The sequence below is a fragment of the Canis aureus genome, chromosome 3, assembly GCF_053574225.1.
Source record: "Canis aureus isolate CA01 chromosome 3, VMU_Caureus_v.1.0, whole genome shotgun sequence".
Lineage (NCBI taxonomy): Eukaryota > Metazoa > Chordata > Mammalia > Carnivora > Canidae > Canis > Canis aureus.
The window spans coordinates 42,947,063-42,971,176 of record NC_135613.1 but is presented as its reverse complement, the minus strand read 5'-3'; the positions used below and the strand labels follow the sequence as shown (position 1 = coordinate 42,971,176).

Here is a 24,114-nt window from a genome sequence, read left to right as displayed (position 1 = left end):
AGAGAAATCAATTTCTATCTTGTTTATGCCATTTCTATAACTACCTACCTACCTGTATCTCTCTATCCATGTATCTATGTATTCAGTAATTTGTTACATCAGCTTAGACTATAATCGAATTAATACTGGGAGTAGACTATAAACAAATAAAGGAAACAAGTAGTTTGTCCAATGGCAAGTATATGCAGAAAACTGAAGTAGGGGTGAGAGTGAGTGCTGGTTGGTGGAAGGCTACAGTGTCACTGTCACTGTTAGACCTGCATGGCCCATCATAGTAATTGCTAGTCATACGTGCCCGTGTTGAGCACCTGAGTGTGGCTAGCCCAAACTGAGATGCATGGTAAGTGTAAAATACACTTTGGACTTCAATGATTTAGTCCCCAAAGCATGAATGCATAATATCTCATAATATTTTTATATTGATTAAATATTGAAATGATAATATTTTGGATCTACTGGGTTAAATAAAATATATTGTCAAAATTAATTTTACCTGTTCTTACTTTTTAGAATGAGGCTCCTAGAAACTTTAAAATGACATATATTTGCATTTGTGGCTCACATGACATTTCTCCTGGATAGCAGTGCTTTAACCTCCTATTAGCAATTCCTGCCCTGTTCTTCCCTCTTCCCAGAGGCTGCTGCTTCTATTGTGTCATTGGCTCCCCCAGTTCCCCACCCCCAATTCCAGTCTTCCCACAGTTCTTTTCATGGAGGAATAAGTCCTGCTCTCCAGGTATTAGGGTTTATCAAGAATAATCACAATCATCCAATAGACTCCTTCAAAGACCCAGGAGAGGGAGGCACCCTCCATGTGGGCAAGTGCACAGCTAACTCTTTGGAGAGCAGCTGAGAAGCCCCAGAAGGCTTTGGCTCTCAAAAGAACACCCTTCTTCCCAACTGGACAACCACAACACATGAACTTACCCCACAAAGGTTTTGCCTTTAACTTTAATGTTTTTGTTTCTAGAAGGCCCTGGTCAAAGAAAGTGGCCTTTGGAAACTAAGCCACAGAGTCCAAGAGCAAGGGCTTCAGAATCACGTAAAGCAGGGTTCACACTCTAGTTCTGCCCTTCTACCCATATGGTCTTGAGTGGTTTCTTAGCCATTCAAGGCAACCATTTTTTCAAAGCTAGAAAACTATGACCCACACCTCATACCATGGTTCTACCTTTAACACACGTGCCATGGATATAGCCCAACTCTCAGACTAAAGACCCCAGGTGCCCAGCCATCCCTCCTAAGAAGCTGTTCAGAATCAGGAATAAGGATAAAAAGAAAAATATGACTACAGGGGTATGAATCACCTTTGCTTCCACCGCCTCACGGAAAAATTCTGCCAACGGGGAGTGGGCTGGGAAAGGCAGTAAAAGGGGAACCACATTCCCATCAAGTACACACAATAAATGTCAAAATTCCTGTCATGCACGTACAGTATTCTACCTGGAGGCTAAAGGGTCAGGACTATGCATGAAAAAAATTAATTGAAATAGTTCGTCAAGAAGGGAAAACAGGGCAGCATGGTGTATCCTCAGTGAAATGTCCTTTTCACCAGGGCCCTCGGGTTACGCCAGCTAGAGAAGGCCTGTCAAGGTGATGCTGGCTGATGCACGATGAAGTGTTTCATTAACACTGTCAAATCATGACAACATTTATGGGTCCAAATGCTGTACCTTCGTGTGCTACTCAGACATAAATCTTCCCTTACTTCACATAGCTGGGAACAGTCGACATACCAACAGCTTTCATCCATGAATCACAGGGGGGAGTAAGTGCTTTCTACGCATTATTCCATTTTACTGTTACCGCAATACTGGGAGCTAGCTAGAGTTAGTTAACCCTGATTCACCAAGCCTCAAAAAGGCTTCTCGATTTTCCCCTGATCTGGTGAACACCAGAATGAGGGTGAGAATTGGTTCCCTCTAACGGTTGGCTATGCTGCTAAAAATATAGCAAAGTCAGGTGCACCATGTTTACATTTGTTATGAAATGTTAAACTTCTAGAGATGGAATTTTTGCTTTGAATATTTTAATTATTTTTAGGGAGACAAAATGCTAGCAAATGGATCTCCCTGACAAGGAAGCAGACCATGAGCATGTCTGTGATTGCAAATGCCTCTGGGAAGGGCACATGCCATGCAGGGCTGATATGGTGTTGTGGAAAGAGAGCTTGTCTGGGAGGAAGATGGACGCCAAACCTGTCAGAGTGGCGTTGGGGCATTTTTTAAAAAACTCTGGATCACTTTGCTTATCCATGAAATGGGAAGACTTGCCTCTGCACTGCCTGAATTCCTGGGTTTTTGTATGGTACTGCAGTGTGAAAATGCTTAAGTGAGCAATAAAACCCTACCTGAAGGGTTCCAGGCTACTTGGTGGATGCCATGGGTGGCTTGGTGTGACAGAAGGGCAAAGGCTGGGGGAGATCTGACTTCTTCTATAAGCCAGAGTGATTTTGGAAAATGTGATTTTTATAGCTTCTTCCCTCTCTCATTGGTTTGAGGAAAGAAAATTACCCTTAAAAAAAAAAAAAAAAACCAAACTGGAATTGAATTAGAAAATAGTGCTGTACAGCCGGATCCTGCTTACAAAGTACTTTCCACACATTATCTCATTTGATCCTCAAAACCACCCTCAGAGGCAGATATTTTAAAGATGAGTAAAATGAAGAGAATGAGCAGCTTCCATTCGATCACTGACTGTCAGCTGGCCAGATGGGGGGCTCAATACCAGGTCTGTTGATAGCAAATCTAATGTCCTTTCTTCTTCATTTAGTTTCCTCTGAACCCAGCCTCCATTCCTCTACTTCCCCATCTACCCCTTGCCCAAAAAAATCCTGGTTAGTGGAATATAATTTAACATCATTGGTCAATCACTGGTCTTCCTAGTTAATCAGGTGTTGGTTGAGGAGCATATTTGTTCTCTAGCACTCTCCTATATCTCAGGAGGTTTGAAAGACAGCTTAGACTTGGCCTTTACCCTCAGGGAGCATATAGTCTTTCTAGACAGGTGAGATATAAAATGTTGAAACAGCTAGAGAGGAGGTGTGTTAAATCACACTGCACGGGATCTAAGTGTAATAAACTCAGCAGAGGAAAGCACCACAGGAGGCTGGGGTAGTCAGGGAAATCTTCCTGGAGGAGATGGAAAGTTAATTTCCTCTCACAGTCAGAGTGGAATAGAAGCTAGAGGCCAGAGACCAGTTTCTTTTCTTTTCTTCCTTTTTTCCCCAGAGGCAAGTTTCTGAATCCCAGCCAAGTATTCTTTTTTGTTTTAAAGATTTTATTTATTTATTCATGAGAGACACATAGAGAAAGAGGCAGAGACACAGGCAGAGGGAGCAGCAGGCTCCCAGGGGGAGCCAGATGCAGGACTCGAGCCCAGGACCCCAGGATCACAACCTGAGCCAAAGGCAGACGTTCAACCACTAAGCCACCCAGGCGTCCCTCAGCCAAGTATTCTTAATACACGTTGGTGCCGGAGGAAAGAGTAGATTATACATTTAAAATGCCTTTTACTTTAAACATACACACACACACACCCACACACACACACACACACACACACACCCCACTCATGTATTACTTGGTTGTTCAACATAAGCCCTGCCAAGCAGATAGTTTTCTGAGGATGTCTGTTATGGTGGGTCATGCGTTAGTCGAAAATGAACCATCACAATATGGGTCACATTGTGGACAGTGCTCAGAATGACATACTGCTTTTGTAAAAGAGCTAGACGTTCTGAAGTAATACTCTTTGAAAAAAAGAAAAGGCATTCTTTCATGTGGCTTTCCCAACAAGGCAGCCTGGAAATCTAAACACCCAAGTAGTAAAGCTCCCCCCTTTCGAAACCTCCTTTATATCTACCATGTGCAGATCCACCAGGCATAAAGTTTAAAAAATTGTGACACAAAATCACGGTACCCTCCTTTCAAGTCTGATACAGCCAGTTTAATGTTCGACATCACTGCTCAGAGAAATACTTTTTGATCTGAGGAGATATGAAACACAGCCATCCCCTGGCTGGAAGGCAAGGATTCTACAGAATAGCATGGATTAACTTGAAAGTGCAGGGGAATTGGGATGGCCTTGTTTCCTTAGCGACCGAGAGCTCACAAGAAATTGTAAATCTATGTCTCCCGGTGCCAAACTCTGTATCTGGCATAGAGTAAGGACACAAGAAATAAATGTTGAGTGAATGAAGAGCTGCTTTCTTTGATGATTTTTTGCTTTCTAGTGCTTTGAGAGTCCTTATTACAAACATAATATTGACTATTTGTTGGCTCTTGTATGCTCACTACTTTAGAAATATGTTTTTATTTGCATAATACAACAATCACTAGTGGCAGATATTACTACTCTCATTTAATGGACATGAAACTGAAGGTTAAGAGAAATGAAACAATTTTGCACAGGTTCACCCCCGTCCTCATGACACCTCAGTTCTGATTCCAACCTCTGTTTACAAAGCTGCTCAGCCTTGGTGTGTATCAGTCAGGAAGAGAGAAAATAAAGGCAGATAATAAGAGCAATGCTAATAAAACACCTAATATTTATCAAGTATGTATACTTTTTAAGTGATAAATAGAGACTGTCTCTCACTTAATGATCATTGCAACCCTAGGGGGAGGTTCTAATCAACCCTTCATACAGATGAGTAAAATGAGACATAGATGCAAAGATTTAAGACATTTGTTGATGGTCACCTAGATAGTTAAGTAGTGGAATAAGGTACCAGATATGAAACTGTACATATTACTTACAGTTCCTTTTCTTAAAAAGAAAAATCTCAACTTTTTTTTGGCTCACTTACCCCTACTTTACAAAAATTGGACCATAACAATATAACAGTGAAATGATTCTGGCTAACTGAATACTCCAGTTAATGGAAAATTTATCACCCATCTGGTGATGTCCTGAGCCCTGGCTTTCTCACCTGGGAAAAGGGAAGGTGGGACAGGCCGAACGTGGTCCACGGTCCCTGCCAGGAACTGAGCTGGGCCGCTCTATGAGCCCCTCATCACTCACCACTTCTCATTGGTGCTGAAAGGCAGTGACGCCTGCTTGAATTGTGTCAATCAGAAAAGGCCATGTGCCAGTTCTGTTAATGCCATCTTAAACCACTTCTCAGTTGATCTGTCAGCACTTCCAATACCTGGGCCCTGACTGTGCAGCAGGAAAGCATGTCTCTCCCACCCTTTCTTTAAAGGTGCAGCAGGGCTGTGGGGCCAGGGGTTCTTTCAGTACTAACCTTCTGAGGAAGCCAGCTTTGTCCTTCACACCTGCTGCAGGCACTGATCTGCTCTCAATGACGGACCCCTCCCCAGCAGTCCCTCCTCCAGAAACTACTCCTCTTTCACTTCTTGACATTTCATACGATAGTATCAATTGGGTGTTCACTGGCTGGCAAGTGGCCAAGGAGTTCTGTTAGTCTGACTCGAATGACCTAGCTATGTCAGTCGTGCTGCAAGTTGCAGATGGCCCGGAGTGGCTAAGATGGGTGGCAAATGTGCAAGAAGCAGCTGATGTCTGCCACCACCATCCCATGATTCGGTCATTAGCTGGGTCTTTTCTGTTGATTCATTCCCATAGATGAGTGTCATCTTGGGCTCCAGGTCACTGATCATGGGCCCACACATAGCAAACTAAAGGCACAGAGGCATAATTCATGGGAAGGGGAAGGGAATGGATTGGGTGCTCTGTGGCAGGAGCCATGCTAAGCACTGTAAACTTTCCCCCTTGTAATCTGCACATGTCCCCATGAGGCAGAGTGTTAATACTTTCATTTTATAGATGGAGGTGGGAAGGAGGCTGTTAAATGTTCAAACTGCACCTCCAACCCAGATCTGATTCCCAAAGAAAAAACTGGATATTTTTAACTTTGTGCTCTTCTTATCTGAGCCTAAAATCTGGAACCCCCCGAGATTAACTTGCATCTGGGTTTCCTCCGAAGTGAGCTACTCTTAGGAGCTTCACATGAAGACTCTTGACAGACATGTGGAATTTGAGAGGTTGTGACATCGGACACACCAAATTGGACACATTTGTAATAGTTTCTATGCAAGATCGACCTCCCACCCCCCATGAAACTTCTCTTCCTCTTTGTCCCTTGTTTTTCTTGATTACATGGGAGAGGATATCATGATGGGGTTAATCTGTCTTCCAATTTAGAATCTTAACACTGGCTTTCTGACTTCTGAGCAGTGAGATTCTGGACTATCAACTACCACATTAACCTTTAGCTTCTTCATCTGTAAAACTGGGGCTAATGACTTAACCACCTACCAGCACAGCACACTGTGGAATAAAAAAAGAAAAGGTTTCTATCAAAGCTCTTCATAACCCGCTAAGTGCTTGGTCCACTTTTACTGACTCACTCTTTCTTTCTTTAAGATTATTTATTTATTTCAGAGAGAGAGAGAGAGAAGCAGACTCCCCTCTAAGCAGGGAGCCCAATGCAGGACTGGATCCCAGAACTCTGGGATCATGACCTGAGCTGAAGGCAGATGCTTAACTGACTGAGCCACCCAGGCATCATCCCCTGACTCATTCTTTCAATAGTGCCTCTTTCAAAGACTATCCACTGGAAGAAAGACAGTCTCTTCAATAAATGGTGCTGGGAAAATTGGACATCCACATGCAGAAGAATGAAACTAGACCACTCTCTTTCATCATACACAAAGATAAACTCAAAATGGATGAAAGAGCTAAATGTGAGACAGGATTCCATCAAAATCCTAGAGGAGAACACAGGCAACACCCTTTTTGAACTTGGCCACAGTAAATTCTTGCAAGATACATCCATGAAGGCAAAAGAAACAAAAGCAAAAATGAACTATTGGGACTTCATCAAGGTAAGAAGCTTTTGCACAGCAAAGGATACAGTCAACAAAACTCAAAGACAACCTACAGAATGGGAGAAGATATTTGCAAATGATGTATCAGATAAAGGGCTAGTATCTAAGATCTATAAAGAACTTATTAAACTCAACACCAAAGAAACAAACAATCCAATCATGAAATGGGCAAAAGACATGAAGAGAAATCTCACAGAGGAAGACATAGACATGGCCAACATGCACATGAGAAAATGCTCTGCATCACTTGCCATCAGGGAAATACAAATCAAAACTACAATGATTTACCACCTCACACCAGTGAGAATGAGGAAAATTAACAAGGCAGGAAACCACAAATGTTGGAGAGGATGCGGAGAAAAGGGAACCCTCTTACACTGTTGGTGGGAATGTGAAATGGTGCAGCCACTCTGGAAAACTGTGTGGAGGTTCCTCAAAGAGTTAAAAATAGATCTGCCCTACGACCCAGCAATTGCACTGTTGGGGATTTACCCCAAAGATACAGATGCAATGAAATGCCGGGACACCTACACCCCGATGTTTATAGCAGCAATGTCCACAATAGCCAAACTGTGGAAGGAGCCTCGGTATCCAAAGACAAATGGATAAAGGAGATGTGGTCTAGGTATACAATGGAATATTACTCAGCCATTAGAAATGACAAATACCCACCATTTGCTTCGACATGGATGGAACTGGAGGGTATTATGCTGAGTGAAGTAAGTCAATCGGAGAAGGACAAACAGTGTATGTTCTCATTCATTTGGGGAATATAAATAATAGTGAAAGGGAATAGAGGGGAAGGGAGAAGAAATGGGTAGGAAATATCAGAAAGGGAGACAGAACATGGAAGACTCCTAACTCTGGAAAATGAACTAGGGGTGGTGGAAGGGGAGGAGGGCGGGGGGTGGAGGTGACTGGGTGGCGGGCACTGAGGGGGGCACTTGACCGGATGAGCACTGGGTGTTATTCTGTATGTTGGCAAATTGAACACCAATAAAAAATAAATTTATAAAAAAATAATAGTGCCTCTTTCTAAAAAGCACAGTGTTAGGCTATCTGGTGAATACAGATGAATAAAATGCAATCTCTGCTCTTAAAATATGTACATTTTTGGGCAGCCCCGGTGGTGCAGTGGTTTAGCGCCACCTGCAGCCTGGGGTGTGATCCTGGAGACCCGGGATAGAGTCCCACGTTGGGCTCCCTGCATGGAGCCTGCTTCTCCCTCTGCCTGTGTCTCTGCCTCTCTCTGTGTGTCTCTCATGATTAAATAAATATAATCTTTTAAAAAAATTAAAGTATGTACATTTTTGAAGAGAGATTATATTTACATAAATAATTATAACAGAATGTAGGGAAATAATGGGTATCACAACAAAGAGAAACATAAGGTGCTATGGAAACTTTGAGCAGGGTAAGTGGTTGGGATTCAAGAACGTGGAGAAACCAGCATAGATAAGAGCAATCTAGAAGATAAAATCTATGAAACTTGACATTGTCTCGTTAAGTTTTGCATTCATGGGGCACCTGGGTGGCTCAGTCCATTAAGCGTTTGACTTTGGCTTAGGTTGTGATCTCAGGGTCCTGGGATTGAGTCCCGGCTCCCGTTCCCCACTCACAGAGGAGTCTGCTTCTCCCTCTCCCTCTGCCCCTCTTTCCTGTTTGTGCTCTTTGTCTCTCTCTCTCTCTCAAATCAATAAATAAAATCTTTAAAATAAAAATGTAAAAAAAATAAATTTTGCATTCTTTCATCTATTAAACATTTATTACATGACTATGTGCTGGCTACTGTGTAAATTACTGGGCCCACGTGGACAGGTTGAGTGGGAAATGCTGGCAGGCTGGCTATGGGGCAATTTCCAATGGGAAGCTGAAAATGCAGGTCTTAAGTTCAGGAGTCTAGGTTGGTTGGCAGATTGCAGCCATCCTTATAGAGCTAGCAGTTGAATCTACAGGAACTGATGTGCTCCTCCAGGTATACAGGTGAGTTTAAATGGCAGGGTAAGTTGAGAGGTCACAGACAGAAATTGTAGGGTGTCCATAAATATGGGGTTGAAAGAAAAAGGAATTTAGCAGAGCAGGTGAAAAAGTCTCAGAGAGGTAGAGAAAGGGTGAATAAAGTGTAACCAGCACCACTCTACTCTACAAAGATATAGGACATTGACCATGGAGAAGAAACCACTGGAATTACCAGTTAGTTTTTCAGTCTCCTTGCATTAGCATACAGCTGTAATTATCTGATCTCAGCAGCTAGTAACCATGATAGCACATATGGATTTGAATTCCAGTTCTGTCACTTACTAGCCACGTGACTTGGACGACTGCTTTCTGTGCGTCAGTTGGGGAAAATACCTTTATTTGCTTCCTATGATGATTAAGAGGATTCAATAAACACAATAGCCCTTATCTACAATAGCCCTTAGGACAATTCTTGACAAATGATGAGTACACAGTAACTGTTAGCTATTATATACAGGCCAATCCATGTAGAAAGGCCTGTTTTTCCAAAGCTCTTGGCCTCTGAATTGAGGAGCCAAAGATCAGATCAACCCCTTCATCCTCTGCCAGGCTCCCACTCATGCGGGACATGCCCTGCTTCGTAATGGAACCCAAGGCTCTGGGCTGGCATTCTTGGGAAGGTATGTCATGTGAACCATACCATTTTCTGGGGCTTTTGCTACAGAGCTGACCAGGTTTTGGAAACATAAGGACTTTTTATTGATGAGCTTTGGGTAAACCACTGTAAACAAGTCTTAAAAACCATCACATTAGACTTGTGTGTAAGTTGTGGAAAGTGAACCCAGATCTAACACATGGTAATAAGAAAAAAAAAAATAACAGGGAGATTTTGTTACCTTTAATCATAGGTTTTTAATCCACAGGTTTTCTGTTCATCGGTTCAAAGAATTTAATTAGCTCTTTTCCCTCTATGTAGCACCTCATATTTCACCATTATTTTACAGATGGGGGCACAGAAATGTGAAATGACTAGCCCAAATCTATCTTCTCTGACCCCACTCCCTGCCCTGCCCTGTGGTGCCTACTGAGGGGCTGTGGACATGTATCAGGGCAGCAAGCAGCTTAAAGTGGTGACTTAAACTCCCTCAGGCTTCATGATGCCCTAGGAGCCTGTGGCCAGCTTATTGGGGGCCTGTGCTCTTGGGCATTTTTGGGAAGTGTGGCAAAACTATTAAGTGCCTTTGAAATACATTTGGATTGAGGGAGTAGGAACCTGGGGAAGCTGAATTTACTTACAAGTCAACTGGATTAGCACTGAAGTAATTTTCCTTGTGTAAACCCAATTTTAGGGTAATGCATGAGCTAAATTTGGAGCAGGGAGGCTGAGACACAGATTTCCTGTGTTGTCGAGCTCCTGCAGATCTCAGCAGATAACAAAGCTATTATCCTGGCAGAAATGGAAGCATCCTCAAATCCTTGTCAGAAGGCAGCACTGACAAAAATTACAACCAAATGTAGTTTTATACTGATTTGCTTTCTTAAGTCTGGGTCCTAAAAGCAAAACATTCTCTCAAAGAAGAAGTTTAGTAAAAACACAAGAATGCTTTTGCTTAGGAAATCTCCAGGGAATACCAGGGGCAGACAGCAGAAGATTTCTGATAGAAGAAAGAGAATTTGGAACAAGTCCCTCCCTCTTTTCCTCTCTCCCTCTCTCCCCTCCTTCTTTCTTTCCTCTCCTTTCCTTTTTTCCTTCTTTTTCCCAAAATTACCTGGGCTCACAAAAATATGATCTGAAAGTATTTTTTTTAAAGATTTTATTTATTTATTCATGAGAGATACACAGAGAGAGAGGCAGAAACATAGGCAGAGGGAGGAGAAGCAGGCTCCATGCAAGGAGCCCGATGTGGGACTTGATCCTGGGAATCTGGGATCAGACCCTGAGCCAAAGGCAGATGCTCAACCGCTGAGCCACTCAGCCATCCCTGAAAGTTTTTTTTTTAAGATTTTAATTTATTCATTTGACAAAGAGAGAGCACAAGCAAGGGGAGTGGCAAGCAGAGGGAGAGGGAGAAGCAGGCTCCCGGCTGAGCAAGGGAGCTGGACGCAGGTCTTGATCCCAGGACCCTGGGATTATGACCCAAGCCGAAGGCAGACGCTTAACCAACTGAGCCACCCAGGCATCCCTGAAAGTATTTTTTAAATTATTTCAAGTTAAAGACTTTACCCCACTGCTCTGAACATACCCTCTTAGTCCTTTTTCTACTCTTGGCCCCTCCAGAACTATCTTGTATCCTGCTTCCAAGATAATACAGGCCTTGTGAGGAGCTTGTGAGGGTGTTCAAACTTCCTTGCCTTCATTTCTTACCTAGTAAAATGAGGGAGACAAAGCTTAACCCTCACAAGGATTGTGAAAGAATATGTAGCTAATGAACACTTCATGATTTTCCATTAAGATACACTTTAATTGCATTAGCACTAACCTTGAAATTGGAAACAAAAACAACCCTCATTAATTATCCTGTTTCTTAAGTAGGAGGAAAGAAGAAACGGACATGGGAGTTAAAAGACCCGAGTTCTAATTCCAGCTGTGATACTTGGTAGTTGCCTGTCCTTGGGGTTCAAAGTCAGACAGGCCTGGATTCAAATACCAGCTCCATGCCTCATAGGCTGTGTGACCTTGGGAAAGTGACTTGCCATCTCTGACCTTCAGGTTCCTCCACGTCAAATGGAGGAAGTAGTATCTACCTCTAGTGTTCTCTTTTCCCACATTACCATATTTCTACATAATAAAACTTGGTTAAAATGGACAAATGGGTAAGAGAAGGATAGATGGATTTTAGAATAGGCATAGGAGGAAGGTGAGCTACCTTCCATTGCTTTGGATATTAGAAATATTTACACACTGATTCTAATTGCAGTTGCTCAGTCATATGTTTATTCCACAAATAATTAAGCATTTGTATGTGCCTGCTGAATATGTGAATACTTGGCCTCAGTGAACAGTCAGACTTGGCCTATGTGGAGGGGACAAGGAGGCAAGCCTGGGGAGTGCAGAGGAGGGCATGTGACCCTGAACTGAAGAGTGATGTGAAGGCTTCCCAGAGGAAGTGAGAATGTTCCAGATGTAAAGAACAGCCTGCACCAAGACTGCTGAGCCAGCCACCACTGAGAGTCATTTAGGATTCTGGACTGTAGAGGGTGGGGGATAGGGATGGAGGCAAAAGAGGCTAGAAGGGCAAAGCAGGACAGGACAGATTAGGAATGTCTTCCTACATTAAGGAAAGATGTCTGTACTTATCCTGAGGGCAAAAGAGAAACACAGGAAGATTTTAAACAATACAATCATTTTGCAGCTCGGAGAGTCATATGTCTTAGAGCTCACAGCAACTGGCTTGATTTTCTTTACCAAAGGGGCACCTATGGAATGCAGATCTGTAATGACCACGATCCACTCTTTTGGTCCAGTAAAATGAGGGAGATCAGTTCCTAAATACAGTGTGCCTCAGACCTACAAGTGATAAGTAAGTGCTTACAATGATTACTTTTAGTGCTTAAAATTTAACAAATCCATTTGGGTCTTTGGGCCTGCCCAGATCAAAGGCACTAATTATTTGCTACTTGCAGCCCATATGCTAAGTGCCACTCAAAAATATTATTGGATGGTAGCAAATGGAAACTGGTTTCAAGTATGTAGTGATACACAGGGTCTGAGTTTTATTTGCCTGCAGGGTGAGGGTGAGAGTAAGATCCTTGGAAGTTAAAAGCACAAAAAAGACCACTTATTCCCTGCCCATCCCCCACAAGAAGGTATAGGAGATTATGCTGTCTCAGTTCTGACAAAGCTCAGAGCAATCCTGGGCACAGTGCTTCTCCAACTGGGGTTCCATAAGATGCACCTAAGAGGGCATGCACTTCAGATAACCTAAGAGGGCAGGCTAATGATGCAGATTGTCAGGAAACACTCTCAGAGATCGGACTCCAAAGTCCAGGGTGGGATCCAGGAATATACACTCTTCATAGGCTACGTGTAGAATGCCCACCAGACTTTCAGAAACATGGGGCAAGAGACAGAGGACAGTATCATCCCTCCAAACAGAATAAGGCATGAGAGTGACCTTGAGCTGCCTTTCAAGCAGGGGGTTATATCAGAGTTATCTGTGGAGTTTCTTCCATATTTCTATATCCTGGCTTCAACCCTAAGGATTCTGATTCAGCAGGTCTAGGGTGGATCCCAGATCCCTGAGGCTCTTTTAAGAATTCACTTCTGCCAGTTCTTCTAGACATTTTGATTCAGTAGGACTAGAGTGGGGTCACTTCCCCAAGGGAGGCTTGTGATCTCATATAACAGAAGCTTGTTGAAATTAGTTGCTAAACACATTTCCCCTGTCCTCCTGTACACAAAAACTCTAGGACAGAGGATATCCCTTAGACCTCTTCTCCGTGATTCTTCTCTATCAGTATTAATCACTTTCATTACTGATAAAAATCCATTCACTTCTTCGTTTTAAAATGTGGTATTGGTGTGTGTGTGTGTGTGTGTGTGTGTGCATGTGTGTGTGCACACGCATGTAGGGTAGAGTGAAGGCTCACTCAACATGACTTGTTCAGGGCTCAGGAGCTCCATAGTTATTCCCACTGCCAGCTTCTACTCATGTCACTTACCTCTATCCTAGAAGTGGTGTGCTGAACACATGTGGTTATTTGAAAGTTCTGGTTATTTGAGATTTTGCTTAGACCACAGTGACCACATGTTCTGTGACCCAGCAGTTACAGTTAATAAGTGAGTAAAAACAAAAACAAAAACAATAGATGGCAAAAGTAGGATGCCCAAATCAAAACAAAAATTTATATATCTATATAATATAATTAAACATGTCATTTCCTTGCCATTAAAATGATTATGACTTAGCACAGAGCCAAGCTTTGACCACTGCTGCTGAATATTTATGGCTGGCCCTCTCAGAACATAGAGGCAGCTACAGAAATATGCTCTTTCTCTGCTCTTACCTCCACTTGATGAATGATTATTTTACTTAGTAATAGAGCAAGCGAGACCAAATTTGAAAATACCTCAGGGGTGAGGCCCAGTACAATTATATTTATAAATATGGGTTATTGTAATCAGCTCTAAGTGGAGGACTTAAAATAGAAATTTAAAAAGTGAATCAATGAAAAAGTCTGTACATAGCATGAAAAGGACTTAATTTGCTGGCACTTTAAAGTGTGTTCTGGGGATCCCTGGGTGGCACAGCGGTTTGGCGCCTGCCTTTGGCTCAGGGTGCGATCCTGGAGACCCGGGATCGAATCCCACGTCGGGCTCCCGGTGCATGGGGCCTGCTTCTCCCTCTGCCTGTGTCTCTGCCTCTCTATCTCTCTCTGTGACTATAATAAATAAATAAAAAAAATTAAAAAAAAAATAAAGTGTGTTCTGAAAATTTATTAACAAAACCAGACTTAAAAAAAAAAACCTCTTGCTCCCCTATTTAAAGTTGAGAAAACACAAAAATGAAATATAATAGGCACCTTACAAAGATTATTTCCATGATAACACTGAAAAAGAATTGGTTATTATGGCCCAGTGAAGACTCTCTGGAGTACATAAAGGCTTTCTAATTACCTAAATTAGTTATTATTGCTCGTAATAATTGTCACATTTGAGCAGCGCTTGACAGAAGGCTTTGTGGTTAAGAGGGGCTGGGCCTTACAACCAGACATCCCAAGTTCAGACTCTGGCTCTGCTACTTACTGACCATTCGTGCTCATGTAAATGGCCTCATTTCTCTGTACCTCACCATCCTCATGTGTAGAATGGGGATGACATGTACTTGTAAAGGTTGTTCTAAAGATTAAATGAGATAACACATGTAAAACACTTAATAACATGCGTGTAATATACGACAGCTCTATTTTTCTCATACAGGCATTTCAACAACCATGTGAGAAAAGTATCATTGTCCTCATTTCAGACGAGGAAAGTGAAGTTCATGAGGCAGCAATGACTTGTCAACTGCATGCTGCTCCTTAGTGGCAGGGCAGGGACTCTAGGGGGACAGAATGTCAGAGTGCAAACAAAACATATGCACAGACATGTGAGGCAGACAAAAAAAGTGCCATATTTAGAAAATGGAAGAAAACCAAGTATCACAAATGACTGTACCTGTGGGCCAAGAATTGATTACTCATGAGAGGCTAAGCCATGCTGTATTGCTTATTAGAGTCCTGGGCACAAAATTGATGATCCTCCTTCTTTACTAATCAGCATCATCCCTGCAAATCCCACCACATGTGGCTTTAAGCAAAAATAACTACAAGAATAGATGGAAAACTACCCACAGGAAGATAGCCGGCCATGGTCAAGATGACCAACTACAAGGGCCAAGGTGTGGAAACAAACGCTGGCCCTTGCATATGCTAGCTGTAGGAGCCTGAGCAAGTTACATCACCCCACTGAGCCTCAGCTTCTTTGTCTACAATATGGGATTCATAAGACTGAAGATTTTGTAAGGAAAGGTATAAGGAAGTCTACGAGATAACATAGATAAGGAGCCGAGTTCAGAGTGAATGCTGGGCCTTGGTGCTAATGCTGTTTTGCGCTGGTTAATTGTTGTGGGGGCGCTGTGCTGTGCATCACAGAATGTTAAGCAGCATCCCTGGCCTCTACCTGATGCCGAGAGTGGCCCTGCAGTTGTCATAACCAAAAATGTCTCTAGATGTTGTTAAATGTCCTTGGGGGGCGGATGCAAAATCACCCCTGGTTGTGAACCACTGTCCTAGTCCAATGCCTGCCACATAATGGGTGCTCAATACATATTAATTCTTTCCTTCTTTATAGCTGAAATTTTCTTTCTTGGTGAGGTAAGATCCAACTAATTTGGAATCTGTGTTAGTTGAAATACTGGCAGAACTGAAGTCCATATTTTCAGTAATATGGGAAAAATTAGCAGTGTACACAATAATCCAGAAGACAAAGATTCACTTATGAAAACAAGCTATTTATAAACACTCATGTGAAAGTCATTTATATTCAACTAGTATATAAGTGAAAATAATTCTTAAACGTTTATTAATGTCTTGAGAAATAAATTGACTACCAATCATTTTTAAGCAAATTTAAATTGATAACTATACTTCAAAGTATTGAAAGAGCAATTATATTTTTTAAAACCCCAGCTATTTCTGATTTTGTCCTCTATTGCAGATTAACTTTGACTATAAAAAAGAAATGACTTTTTAAAACATTGAAGTAGGGATTCCTGGGTGGCGCAGCGGTTTAGCGCCTGCCTTTGGCCCAGGGCGTGATCCTGGAGACCCGGGATCGAATCCCACATCGGGCTCCCGGTGCATGGAGCCTGCTTCTCCCTCTGCCTATGTCTCTGCCTCTCTCTCTGTGACTATCATAAATAAATTTTAAAAATAAATAAATAAATAAAACATTGAAGTATAATTAACATATAATGTTATATTAGTTTCAGTGTACAATATGATTCAACAATTCTTTTTTTCTTTTTTTTTTAAAGATTTTTTTTTTTTTTTTTAAGATTTCATTTCTTTATTCATGAGAGGCCCAGAGAGAGGTAGAGACACAGGCAGAGGGAGAAGCAGGCTCTTTGCAGGGAGCCTGATGTGGGACCCGATCCCTGCACCCAGGATCACATCCTGAGCCAAAGGCAGGCGCTCAACCACTGAGCCACCTAGGCGTCCCTGATTCAACAATTCTATATTACTTAGTGTTCACCATGATGTGTTGTGGTGAACATTATTACCATCTTATTGACTATATCCTTATGCTGTATTTTCATTGCCAAAAATTATTTGTTTTGTAACTGAAAGTTTGTACTTCTTAATCCCCTTTATCTATTTCACCTATTTACCCTGGCAATCATCAGTTTGTTCTCTATATTTAAGAGTTGTTTTTTGGTCTTTTTTTCTTTGTCCATTTTTTTAATTTATTAAATTTCACATATGATTGAAATATGATTTTTGTCTTTCTCTGACTCATTTCATATAGCATTATGCCACTACGTCTATTCATGTTGTTACAAATGGCAGATCTCATTTTTTATGGCTGAGTAATATTCCATTGTACAAAGATACCACATCTTCTTTATCTATTCATTTACTGATGGACATGAGTTATTTCCATATCTTGGTTATTGTAAATAGTGCTGCTATAAACATAAGGGTACAGGTATCTTTTTGAAATAGTGTTTGAATGAAATTGGACCACTTTCTTATATGACAGACACAAAAAAAACCTCAAGACAGATTAAAGACCTGTGAGACCTGAAACCAGAAAACCCCTAGATGAAAACATAAGCAAAATGTCTCTTACATTGGCTATAGAAACACCTTTCTAGATATGTCTGCTGAGGCAAGGGAAACCAAAGCAAAAATAAACTATTGGGACTACATCAAAATAGAAAGCTTTTATACAAGTGAAGGAAATCATCAACAAAATGACAAGGCAACCTATGGAATGGGAGAAGATATTTGCAAATGACATATCCGATAAGGGATTAATATCTAAATATATAAAGAACTTCAACAACTCAATACAAAAAAACTCCTAATAATCCCACTTAAAAATGGGCAGAAAACATGAGCAGACATTTGTCCAAAGAAGACATACAGATAACCAACAGACACATAAAAAGATGTTCAACATCACTCATCATTAGGGAAATGCAAAACAAAACAGTGAGATATTACCTCATACCTGTTCAAATGGCTAAACCAAAAAGAAAAGAAATAAACAAGTTTTGGCAAGGATGTGGAGAAAAAGGAATCCGTGTACACTGCTTGTAGGAATGTAAGTTGGTTGTCCACTGTGGAAAACAGTATGGAAGTTCCACCCAAAATTAAAAATAGAAATATGAGGGGATCCCTGGGTGGCGCAGTGGTTTGGCGCCTGCCTTTGGCCCAGGGCGCGATCCTGGAGACCCGGGATCGAATCCCACGTCGGGCTCCCTGCATGGAGCCTGCTTCTCCCTCTGCCTGTGTCTCTGCCTCTCTCTCTCTCTCTGTGTGACTATCATAAATAAATAAAGAAAAAAATAAAAAATAAAAAAAATAGAAATATGATATGATCCAGTTATACCACTGCTGAATATTTACCCAAAGAAAACAAAAACACTAACTTTCCCTTTTAATAAGCAGGAGGGTTCCTGCTGGCCCAGTCAGTGGAGTATGCAACTCTTGATCCTGGGGTTGTAAGGTCGAGCTCCACTTTTAGTGTAGTGATTACTTGAAAACAAAATCTTAAAAAAAAAAAAAAAAAAAAGGCAGGTTAATGAGGATTTGCTTCACTCACACATCTAAAGCGGAGGATATTTTATAACTGCTGTGTTGAGATTTTCTACATTCTTACTAACTTTTTAAGCAGGAAATTCTTTTATATGGTTAACCTAACATCTTCCTGCTGCCCTGTTAGCCTATTTTCCATTGTTCAAGCTTCCGTGGAATACAAGACCAGCTGTTCATCAGAAGAGCTTCATTCTTATATACTTGGAGATTTTAAGTAGCATCAGGCCTGGACTGGGACTTCTTTTGACCAGTGGTTCTCAATAGGAGGCAAGTTTGTACCACTGGAGACATCTGGCAATGTCTGGAGACATTTTTGGGGTTTGTTGCAACTAGGGGCTAAAGAGCTACTGGCATCTAGTGAGTAGAAGCCAGAGATATTACTAAACATCCTTCAATGCACAAGACAGTCCTCTACAACAATTATCTGGCTCTAAATGTCAGTGGTGTCAAGGTCGAGAAATCCTGTTCTAGACCTTGGCTCTGAATGATTTTGGCAAATGAACAATGAGCAAACTGTAAAGCAACAACAACACACAATAAAACAAAGTCAATTAAATCCTGCTTGCCTGGCTTTGAGATACATGTTGCCTTCTTTAGGAAGCTTTTTTAATGACATTTGGGAGACCCTCTCTGGACACCAGAGGCTTTTGTTCATGCCCCCATCATAGCACTTACGACATCAGCACAATGCTGGCTCACAGTGGATGTGTAATAAAAGAGAGCTAAATGAATGTGCAGGTATGGGACCCAACAATGGGTCCTTGAGCATTTAGGGTTCGTGGGGTTGCTCTGACCTCCCTCTCTGGACATGTCCCATGTAAGCTCTGGGGGCCTCCGAGGGCCTGCTCTTGGTGACAAGAACAGAGACGGGGTGAGGAGCCAGGTTTGCTTGCCTCACTCTTCCCTGTCTACACCAGGAGCTGGAGTTTATTTTCCTTCTCTGCCTCACACTGACAGGAATATAGATTTGGTTCCATTTAACATTTCACTTAATCATCTGAAATGTAAAAATTGAACAAACAGATCTGATTCTACACTTTTCACACTCCTTCTTGTCGTGCTGCTATAGTAGAGCTGTTAAAACAAACAGGAGAAATGTGGAGGGCAGGGTTCTGCTACTTGTAGTAGTTAGTTGTTTATGCCTCAGTCTCCCATCCTTCTCAGGCCCCTCCCTAGCCCTACTCTGTACTTCTGGAGAGCAAGGCCTTCTCTTCCTCATTGCCCAAACACAGAGGTGCTATGGTTATTGACGCGCACCAGCTCTTAACAGGTGGCCAATAACTATCAAGCACACAGAGGATTCCAGCGAGTTAAAGAGGAGATCACAGTTGATCTTTTTTTTTTTTTTAAAGATTTTATTTATTTATTCATGAAAGGGAGAGAGAGAGGCACAGGCAGAGGGAGAAGCAGGCTCCATGCAGGGAGCCCGACGTGGGACTTGATCTGGGACTTGGAGATCACATCCTGAGCCAAAGGCAGACACTCAACTGCTGAGCCACCCAGGCGTCCCTCACAGTTGATCTTAAAGCTGTCCTCAGCTTCTAAGATTCTTTGCTATTTCTGGATTATGCCAAGCACACTTCTGTCAAGAAGCTTTCACACTGACTGTCCCCTTTGTCTGGAACACATGTCTCTCAGATAGACTCCCTCACTTCATTCAAGCTTTTGCTCAAAGGTCACTGTATCAGAAAGGTCTCCCTTAACTAAACTGAGTAAGGTAGCAGCCCTCTACCATAGCATTTCATTTCCTCTTGTTCTGCTTTCTATTTCTTCTTAAGCAATCATTCCTTCCTGGCATCACTGAGTTTCCCCTCAACAACGTAAGCTCTATAAGAGATAGATCAGAATCTCTCCCTATTTTTCTCACTGTAGATCCTTATCTCCTAAAACAGTAGCTGGCTTGTAGTAAGTGTTCAGTAAATATTTGTGGATCACATGAAAGTCTCATGGCCAATCTTGGTCAGGAATTGGTACCATGACCACCTCCACCTCTTCCCCATGCCAGCAGCACGTGATGGGTTATTGAGTGTAATTAGTTAACGTCCCCTCTCTTAATCAATTTCACATGTTCACATCTGGTCATTACTTAGTGTTTGTCAAGACAGCCTAATTAAGGTCTCCTGAAGAATCCTTACGAATGAGACAGGATCGTGGTGAGCAGAGCTTCCTGTTTTCTACTCTGTGGCAGTTGCCCTCTCCATGCCCTCAGGTACAGAGTCCTTTGAACTCTCAGTTTTCAGGTCTTTATTGTAAAGGTGTAAGTTAAAAACTCAATTTACATTGAGAGCATTGCATTCAGAGCAGTAAACTTTTTCTCAGAGCCATCGTAGAAGGTAAAGATAAAGAATTTCTATCCATATAACTGTAAGATACTCTCATAGTTTCATCTATGATCCTGAGCCTTTCTTTTTTTCCATAACCCCTTTTATATTTTTGTAAAGGAATTCGCTGTGTGTAGGCATCTGGCTTGTAAAAATAAATACAGAGTCTAGTTTTCCCAAATAACTTAGTCTAATCGTCGAGGGCTCCTGAAAAGACTTGTCTCCTGAGATGTGGCAATCTTCTGGAGCAATCTATTCCATGATCCAGGCACAGAGAGGGCACCTACTTAGGATGAATTATAGGCTCCAGAATGTCTGGATTTTGAATCAAGACTAACTCTGGACTCCACAGAGTTAGATGTTTTCTTACAGAGGGTGGATCACTAGTGTTCATTATATCCTTAAAACAGATTTGTTATGACTCAGATATGTACAGGTTTGACCAGTTGAGGGCATATACTAGCAAGGGTTTTATTATTTTTCCAGTTTAATTTTATAACTTAAACACAGAATGAATGTTGGGAGCATTTATTTATTGAAATTAAGTGAGCTAATATGAAATTATTAGAGATCAATTACCTATACTACACTTGATCTTAGCCAAAAGGCCGAGAAGCAATGAAAATCGATTACCTATAAATCAAGGTGTCAAAATTAATATTTGGGGGTATTATTGATAGACATTTTAAAAAATCACCACATGAAAAGATTCAATTTAGTGCAACATAAAATTATTAAGCACAAATTGTAACATTTTTAAAACTTAAAAAAATGTTTTTTCCAATTTTTAAATTCATTTGCAACAAAAATCCCACAAATGTATTTATTTCAGTAAAATGAGCGTATGTTACTTGAAAGGTTACAAATAAGTATTAATTAAATTTATTTCACGGGAAAAAATATCTGCCAATATGCAAACTTTAAAATATCGTAACTAATCTGTTACGATCATTATTTCTCTTTTCACAACCAGCTAGAAAATATAAACACTTTGTTTTTGCTTTTACAGTTTTCAGTTAGAATGCAAATGCTCCAGAGCAGAATGTTCCTTCAGTGGCCTCTGATTAGTTCAGATGCTCAAATGAGTTTTGCCATCCTTCTCATGCTACACTAACAATTGTAATAGCAGGTGGCACTGACTGAGCACTTAGAAGCTATTCATGATTATAGAGTGCTTCCTATGGGCCAAACACTGTCCTTGACAACAAACCAAGGATCACTGGGATTTAAGGCAGATCTAACATGTCAATCTGTGGGGCTTTGGCAAGGCTCTTCACCACTCTGCCCTTCAGTTTTCTCATCCTTGAGATGGAGGTAGTATACCCTCCCTGCCTCAGAGTTGTTTGTTATTACACACACTGTGAATGGAACACAGCGTGGTGGTGGAGGCACACTCTGATATGCAAGATTATAGGTTCTCTCCTCAGCCATCCCACCATACAATTCCAGAAGTGTGTAAACCTCACTTCCTGGCCTATCTTCACCACTGGATCCCACCAGTAAACATTTCTTGATTAAGTGGATAATATATGTGAAAGAGCTTGACAAATGGTAAAACATGCAAGATTCTATTATTTTTATTTATAACATTAATTCTCTTCCACAGTTTATTTCACTCACAGCCCTAATATTTATTTCTCAGAGTTATGGGTGAAATGATTTATTTATTACTAAGAGAAAATTACTTCAGGCTGACAAAACCCTAAAGTATGAAAGCGTCTGCTTTAGCTCTGTAACAATACTACAAAGCTTCTTCTGCCCCACACACAGCTGGGATGACAGACTGAGGCACAGAGCACATTCATGAACAGCAATCACCTCTAGCCAGGCTATACAAGACTGGTGCTGTAGTCTTAGCTTTGTTATCCTCATAAACATGGAGGGGTGAATACTGTGAGGAAACCTAACGGGAGAGTGATACACAAAGAGTGGCAGACAAAGCCAGGCTTGCACCAAGCTAAGTGTTCTGGGCTGTGCTTTTGTGTGTTGAGCCAGGAGTCCCCGTTTGCTCCTAGGTAGAGCTCAGCTGGGAATTCTGGCCTATGGAGGAACATGAGAAGTGGGCCACATGAGTCTCTGTAAGAGACTGAGGAACCTCCATGAGCAGATCTCAAGCCAAGAGAAGGGTCAAGAACACCTCTTTTCTATTTATCCCTGGGAGAGCACAGAACTTGTGCTGTTTGTGCTGTACCATCTGCTTCCCCTTCTTTGGCCATTTTAGAGGCTGTTTGGGGGGACGCCATGACTGAGGGCAATGAACTGGTGGTGGGGGGTCAGGGGGACCTGTTTCTGTGGAGGGGCACAGCATATCTAAAAGCCAAAATGCTTATGATGAGGTCTTCCTCCCTGACCACAGCTGTCTGGACTTCTCACCCACAGAGCATGCCCTCAGGTCCTGTCAATTGTGGCTGTCACTTAATTTCATCACTGACCTGGGTCTCCCCCTCCCCAAGTACCTGGAACAAATCTGAAAGGACTGAAGTTCTCTTAGAACCAGAGAAATATTGCTTTGTGACAGGCACATGACCCAGGATAAGGGTTAAACATAGGAGAGAAGGAGGCAAATGTTAAGCCTTACAGATGAGTAGCAACTGTGTGTAGATTTAATGGAGAATGCAGCTCTCTGCAAAAATGTGTCCATCCACGTAGCAGGTAGTCATGCAGCAACGCCAGTCCTCCACAACTCATGTGTTTCAAACTGCCCACCACAGCTGGGTCTCAATAGGTTATGGAGCTTGGAGAAACCAAGAGTGGGTTTGGAGGACACAGGCAGTGGGTTTGGAAATCTGGTTTGTAGGACTTGACTCTGCCTCAACCAGCTGCAGAAATGCAGACAATTTATGTCACTTCTCTGTTTTTTTTTTTTTTCCCCTTGGCAAAATGAGAATCATACCCAGAACAGAATGACTTTGTTCCAGGTGTTTCACTGCTTTCAGATATGAAATATATATACATACGGAACACTATTTTGAAAAATGCATAAATACAATCCTATTATAGACAGAGTAATGGTCCTCAAAGATGTTCATGTCCCAGTCCCCAGAACATGTTGAAGGGATAATTAAGGTTGCAGACGGATTTAAAATCAGTAATCAGGGATGCCCAGGTGGCTCAGTGGTTGAGTATCTGCCTTCAGCTCAGGGCGTGATTCGTGGGTCCTGGGATTGAGTCCTGCATTGGACTCCTGCAAGGAGCCTGCTTCTCCCTCTGCCTATATCTCTGCCTCTCTCTCTGTCTCAAATAAATAAATAAATAAACAAACAAACAAATAAATAAATAAATAAAATCTTTAAAATAAAATAAAAGTCAGTAATCAACTGACCTTGAAACAAAGAGATTATCCTGGATTAACTGGGCCCAATATAATCACAAACATTCTTTAAATTTGGAAGGAGGTAGAAAAGTCAGTTTAAGTGTGATACGGTACTAAAAAAGATTCAACTGGCTATTGCTGGCTTTGAATACCCAAGGGGACATGAGCCAAGGAAGGCAGACAGCCTCCGAAAGCTAGAAATGGCAAAGAAATGGATTCTCCCTTAGAGCCGCTAGAAGAAACACTGATGTTAGCCCTGTGAGACCCATTTTGGACTTCTGACCTCCAAAACTGTTAAGATAATGAATCTGTGTTGGTTTAAGCCATCAAGTTTGTGGTAATTTGTCATAGCAGTGATTAGGAA

At 41.6% G+C, this 24,114-nt stretch overlaps 1 protein-coding gene and 1 pseudogene across 3 annotated transcripts in view; both read right to left on the bottom strand.

Annotated features, from left to right (window-relative positions):
• The window catches only part of ROR1 (receptor tyrosine kinase like orphan receptor 1), a 447,550-nt gene that overhangs the window by 58,214 nt on the left and 365,222 nt on the right, over positions 1-24,114 (bottom strand). The window lies entirely within an intron of this gene.
• On the bottom strand, positions 20,978-21,057 carry LOC144311602 (U2 spliceosomal RNA; annotated as a pseudogene).